Raw genomic sequence first — 7,214 nt, 5'->3', positions numbered from 1 at the left:
AGAGACCAATTATGCAAACCAAATTTTAGCAAGCTCTATGTATTTCTTTATTAATAGGTGCAAAGTATATGATGCAAGAGCTTAAACATGAGCACAACAATTGCCAAGTATCACATTATCCAAGACATTATAGCAATTACTACATGTATCATTTTCCAATTCCAACCATATAACAATTTAACGAAAAAGATTCAACCTTCGCCATGAATACTATGAGTAAAGCCTAAGGACATATTTGTCCATATGCAACAGCGGAGCGTGTCTCTCTCCCACACAATGAATGCTAGGATCCATTTTATTCAAACAAAACAAAAACAAAAACAAACCGACGCTCCAAGCAAAGTGCATAAGATGTGATGGAATAAAAATATAGTTTCACTAGAGGAACCTGATAATGTTGTCGATGAAGAAGGGGATGCCTTGGCATCCCCAAGCTTAGACGCTTGAGTCTTCTTGATATATGCAGGGGTGAACCACCGGGGCATCCCCAAGCTTAGAGCTTTCACTCTCCTTGATCATATTGTATCATCTCCCTCTCTTGATCCTTGAAAACTTCCTCCACACCAAACTCAAAACAACTCATTAGAGGGTTAGTGCACAATTAAAATTTACATGTTCAGAGGTGACATGATCATTCTTAACACTTCTGGACATTGCACAAAGCTACTGAAAGTTAATGGAATCGAAAAATCCATCAAGCATAGCAAAACAGACAATGCGAAATAAAAGGCAGAATCCGTCAAAACAGAACAGTTCTTAAAGACGAATTTTATTGAGGCACCAGACTTGCTCAAATGAAAATGCTCAAATTTAATGAAAGTTGCGTACATATCTGAGGATCACTCACGTAAATTGGCATAATTTTCTGAGTTACCTACAGAGAATTAGGCCCAGATTCGTGACAGCAAAGAAATCTGTTTCTGCGCAGTAATCCAAATCTAGTATGAACCTTACTATCAACGACTTTACTTGGCACAACAATGCACAAAACTAAGATAAGGAGAGATTGCTACAGTAGTAACAACTTCCAAGACTCAAATATAAAATAAAAGTACTGTAGTAAAAACATGGGTTGTCTCCCATAAGCGCTTTTCTTTAACGCCTTTCAGCTAGGCGCAGTAAGTGTGTATCAAGTATTATCAAGAGACGAAGCATCAACATCATAATTTTCACAATTTGTCCCATTGGGGATCTTAGATGCTCCCTTATCTATAGTGGTTTTAAGAGCTTTATCAATTTTAGGCCTATAATAGCTTTTTGGTTTAGGCACCTTAGAGACATACATGAACTTTTGCTCCTTACTCACATAAGCTTTCTCTCTAAACTTTATAGATGAAAAGGTTGAACCCAATGTTCCCATAGCCTCTTCAAGTTCGCTAATCCTTTGGGTTTGATTATCATGAATAGCACAAGATTCTAAGATGGCGATTCTCTCATTAATTCCACCTAGAGATTTATCAAGTTTATCAGTGCTATCAAGTAATGCTCCCAAAGTAGTATCAATACTTGGAAGGTTTTGCTCTATGGTTTCCAACTTTTTCATGACATCTTCAAGAGAGGTTTCAATTTTAACTTCATTAACAGGTGGTATTCCAAATAAACTCTCAATAATGCAACTAGCTTCTAAGGCAGGAGTACCTAGGAAGTTACCTCCCGCGAGACAATCAAGAACATACCTATTCCAGCTAGAGATACCAACATAAAAATTCCTAAGTAGGATAGTGGTGGAGTGTTTCTTAGTGCACCTATTATAGGCATCACTAATTCTATACCAAGCATCTTTTAAACATTCTCCCCCTTGTTGCTTAAACGCACGAACTTCAACTTCAGGATTACTCATTTTAGCAATAGTAAATAAAGCAAACTAGATAAAGTAAATGCAAGTAACTAATTTTTTTGGGTTTTTGATATAGCAAACAAGATAGCAAGTAAAGTAAAACTAGCAACTAATTTTTTTGTATTTTGATTTAGTGTAGCAAACAAAGTAGTAAATAAAATAAAGCAAGACAAAAACAAAGTAAAGAGATTGCGATGTGGAGACTCCCCTTGCAGCGTGTCTTGATCTCCCCGGCAACGGCGCCAGAAAACAGTCTTGATACGCGTACAGCACGCGACCGTTGGGAACCCCAAGAGGAAGGTGTGATGCGTACAGCGGCAAGTTTTCCCTCAGTAGAAACCAAGGTTTATCGAACCAGTAGGAGCCAAGAAGCACGTTGAAGGTTGATGGCGGCGAGATGTAGTGCGGCGCAACACCAGGGATTCCGGCGCCAATGTGGAACCTGCACAACACAACCAAAGTACTTTGCCCCAACGAAACAGTGAGGTTGTCAATCTCACCGGCTTGCTGTAACAAAGGATTAGATGTATAGTGTGGATGATGATTGTTTGCAGAGAACAGTAGAACAAGTATTGCAGTAGATTGTATTCGATGTAAAAGAATGGACCGGGGTCCACAGTTCACTAGAGGTGTCTCTCCCATAAGATAAATAGCATGTTGGGTGAACAAATTACAGTTGGGCAATTGAAAAATAGAGAGGGCATGACAATGCACATACATGATATGATGAGTATTGTGAGATTTAATTGGGCATTACGACAAAGTACATAGACCGCTATCCAGCATGCATCTATGCCTAAAAAGTCCATCTTCAGGTTATCATCCGAACCCCTTCCAGTATTAAGTTGCAAACAACAGACAATTGCATTAAGTATGGTGCGTAATGTAATCAATAACTACATCCTCGGACATAGCATCAATGTTTTATCCCTAGTGGCAACAGCACAGCCATAACCTTAGGGGTTTCTGTCACTCCCCCAGATTCACGGAGACATGAACCCACTATCGAGCATAAATACTCCCTCTTGGAGTTACAAGCATCAACTTGGCCAAAGCATCTACTAGTAACGGAGAGCATGCAAGATCATAAACAACACATAGATTGATAATCAACATAACATAGTATCCTCTATCCATCGGATCCCAACAAACACAACATATAGCATTACAGATAGATGATCTTGATCATGTTAGGCAGCTCACAAGATCCGACAATGAAGCATAATGAGGAGAAGACAACCATCTAGCTACTGCTATGGACCCATAGTCCAGGGGTGAACTACTCACTCATCACTCCGGAGGCGACCATGGCGGTGTAGAGTCCTCCGGGAGATGAATCCCCTCTCCGGCAGGGTGCCGGAGGCGATCTCCTGAATCCCCCGAGATGGGATTGGCGGCGACGGCGTCTCTGGAAGGTTTTCCGTATCGTGGCTCTCGGTACTGGGGGTTTCGCGACGAAGACTATTTTTAGGCGGAAGGGCAGAGTCGGGAGAGTCACGAGGGGCCCACACGCTAGGGCCGTGCGGCCAACACCTGGGCCGCGCCGCCCTACTGTGGCGCCGCCTCATGGCCCCACTTCGTCTTCTCTTCGGTCTTCTGGAAGCTTCGTGGCAAAAAAGGCCCCTGGGCGTTCATTTCGTCCAATTCCGAGAATATTTCCTTACTAGGATTTCTGAAACCAAAAACAGCAGAAAATGACAAGAATCGGCTCTTCGGCATCTCGTTAATAGGTTAGTGCCGGAAAATGCATAAATATGACATAAAGTATGCATAAAACATGTAGATATCATCAATAATGTGGCATGGAACATAAGAAATTATCGATACGTTGGAGACGTATCACAGCTCACAAGATCAAACAATGATAGCACATGAGGAGAAGACAACCATCTAGCTACTGCTATGGACCCATAGTCCAGGGGTGAACTACTCACACATCAATCCGGAGGCGATCATGGTGATGAAGAGTCCTCCGGGAGATGATTCCCCTCTCCGGCAGGGTGCCGGAGGCGATCTCCTGAATCCCTCAAGATGGGATTGGCGGCGGCGGCGTCTCTGGAAGGTTTTCCGTATCGTAGCTCTCGGTACTGGGGTTTTCGCGACGAAGGCTTTAAGTAGGCGGAAGGGCAGAGTCGGGAGGCGTCACGACGGGCCCACACACTAGGGCGGCGCGGCCCCAGCCCTGGCCGCGCGGCCCTGGCGTGTCGCCACCTCGTGGCCCCACTTCGTATCTCCTTCGGTCTTCTGGAAGCTTCGTGGAAAAATAAGACCCTGGGCGTTGATTTCGTCCAATTCCGAGAATATTTCCTTTGTAGGATTTCTGAAACCAAAAACAGCAGAAAACAGCAACTGGCTCTTCAGCATCTTGTCAATAGGTTAGTGCCGGAAAATGCATAATTATGACATAAAGTGTATATAAAACATGTGAGTATCATCAATAAAGTAGCATGGAACATAAGAAATTATAGATACGTTTGAGACGTATCACTGAGGATGAAGTGGTGTCGTAAATTCTGGCTGGACTAGATGGCGACTACAACTCACTGGTCGTCGCCATTGATGCACAGAAGGAGCAGATCACTCTGGATGATCTGTACTCGCGGCTGTCTAATTATGACGCGCGCAATGCTCTGCTTGGAGAAGCAGGGACTACAGAAGGATTCAAGTCTTCGGCAAACGCTGCAGCACGAGGACGCGGCAACTACAGCTACCGTGGTGGATGCGGAGCACAACGTGGAGGCCGTGGTGGCCGCAATGGCGGCTACGGAAATCGAGGAGGCCGCCTCTTCAATAACAACAATCGTGGTGGTCGCAATGGTGGGCGTGATCGACCCGCATGCTAGATCTGTGGCAAATCTGGCCACAATGCTACTGATTGTTGGCATCGTTATGAGGAAGATTATGAACCTGAAGAGAGGGTGGTTGGCTCTGCTAGCACATCCTCATATGGAATAGATACAAACTGGTACACCGATAGTGGAGCTACGGACCACATCACCGAAGAGCTTGAGAAGATGGCCGTCCGGGAAAAATTCAGAGGACAAGAACAAGTGCACAATGCAAATGGAGCAGGTATGGAAATTAGTCATATTGGTCAATCTCTTATTTGCACTCCCCATAAATTTCTGAAAATTAAGAATATCTTGCATGTCCCTAGTACATCAAAGAATCTCCTTTCTGTTCATCGCCTCACTCTTGACAATAACATTTTCATTGAGTTTCATCCATGGTTCTTTTTGATCAAGGATCAGGTCACGAAGAAAGTTTTGTTCAGAGGCAGATGTAGGCATGGACTTTATCCCCTAGTTCCTCGGGATTAGAGATCAATTAAACAAGCCTTCAATGTCACCTAAATCTCCTCGTCAAGGTGGCATAGTCGTCTAGGGCATCCTTCTTTTTCTACTGTTCAACGTGTGCTTAGGAGTAATAAGATTTCATCCTTAGATCATTCTAGTATAGATTCAGTGTGTGATTCATGTCAAAGAGCGAAAAGTCATCAATTACCATATCCTACTTCTAGTAGTGTCTCAAATTTTCCTCTTGAGTTAATTTTCTCTGATGTATGGGGACCAGCTGCCACGTATGCTGGCAGGTTTAGCTATTATGTAAGTTTCATTGATGATTTTAGCACATATACATGGATCTATCTTATCAAAAAGAAGTCTGATGTTCTTAATGTCTTCAAAGATTTCCAAGCACTAGTTGAATGCCAGTTTGGGAGGAAAATTCTCTCCCTTCAATCTGATTGGGGTGGCGAGTACGAAAAACTCAATTCCTTTTTCAGAACTATTGGAATATCTCACCATGTGTCTTGTCCTCATGCTCATCAACAGAATGGTTCAGCAGAACGCAAACATCATCACATAGTAGAGATGGGTATAGCTCTCCTAGCGAATGCAGGGATGCCTCTAAAATTATGGGATGAAGCTTTCCTTACAGCAACTTATTTGATCAATCGACTCCCAAGTAAAACTATCAACTTTGACACACCCTATGAATGTCTCTTTCATACCAAACCTACTTATTCCTCTCTTCGTGTGTTTGGATGTGCATGTTGGCCTAATCTTCGACCTTATAATTCTCACAAGCTTGCTTTTCGCTCCACACAATGTGTGTTCTTAGGCTACAGTTCTCGTCATAAGGGTGTCAAATGTCTAGAAGTCAAAACTGGCCGAGTCTATATCTCCAGGGATGTAGTATTTGATGAAACATTATTTCCGTTTCAATCTCTTCATCCCAATGCCGGTGCACTTCTTCGTAAAGAAATTCTGCTTCTCCCTGAATCGCTTCAACCTACCTCCGTCTTTGATCATGGGGTGTAAATAATGTTGATCAAAGGACTAATCCTACTAATACTATTGCTAGTGCTGGTGTGCAGAATTTTGCAGAAGAAGAAAATGGTGAAAATCTGGCGCAAAACGGTGAAAATCCGGGCCAAAACAATGGTGAAGCAGGCGCTGGATCCGAGGTAGATCCGCCTGTCACACCTGGGCGTCAGACCGACGGATCCCTATGCAGATTTGCCTCGGGATCAACGCAGCCAGGCGGGTCAGGGCGCAGCGCCAGCGGGGGAATCTTCCGCACGTTCCACCAGCAGGAGCGTGACACGTCGCAGTCAAGCACAGCTGCCAACCAGGAAAGCGGTGTGGGATCTGCGAGTGATAACGCGTGAAGCACACGTCCGTTGGGAACCCCAAGAGGAAGGTGTGATGCGTACAACATCAAGTTTTCCCTCAGTAAGAAACCAAGGTTATCAAACCAGTAGGAGATGAAGGCCACGTGAAGGTTGTTGGTGAAGAAGTGTAGTGCGGCGCAACACCAGGGATTCCAGCGCCAACGTGGAACCTGCACAACACAATCAAAATACTTTGCCCCAACTTAATAGTGAGGTTGTCAATCTCACCGGCTTGCTGTAAACAAAGGATTAAACGTATGGTGTGGAGAATGATGTTTGTTTGCAAAGAACAGCAGAGAACAATGATTGCAGTAGATTGTATTCAGATGTAAAAGAATGGACCGGGGTCCACAGTTCACTAGTGGTGTCTCTCCAATAAGAAATAGCATGTTGGGTGAACAAATTACAGTTGGGCAATTGACAAATAGAGAAGGCATAACAATGCACATACATATCATGATGACTACTATGAGATTTACTTAGGACATTACGACAAAGAACATAGACCGCTATCCAGCATCCATCTATCCCTAAAAAGTCCACCTTCGGGTTAGCATCCGCACCCCTTCCAGTATTAAGTTATAAACAACAGACAATTGCATTAAGTACTGTGCGTAATGTAAACAATACAAATATCCTTAGACAAAATATTTTTGTTTTATCCCTAGTGGCAACATCACATCCATAACCTTTGAACTTTCT

This window comes from Lolium perenne, chromosome 7, assembly GCF_019359855.2.
Source record: "Lolium perenne isolate Kyuss_39 chromosome 7, Kyuss_2.0, whole genome shotgun sequence".
NCBI lineage: Eukaryota > Viridiplantae > Streptophyta > Magnoliopsida > Poales > Poaceae > Lolium > Lolium perenne.
The sequence above is the reverse complement of the archived record's forward strand: the minus strand, read 5'-3'. Positions refer to the sequence as shown.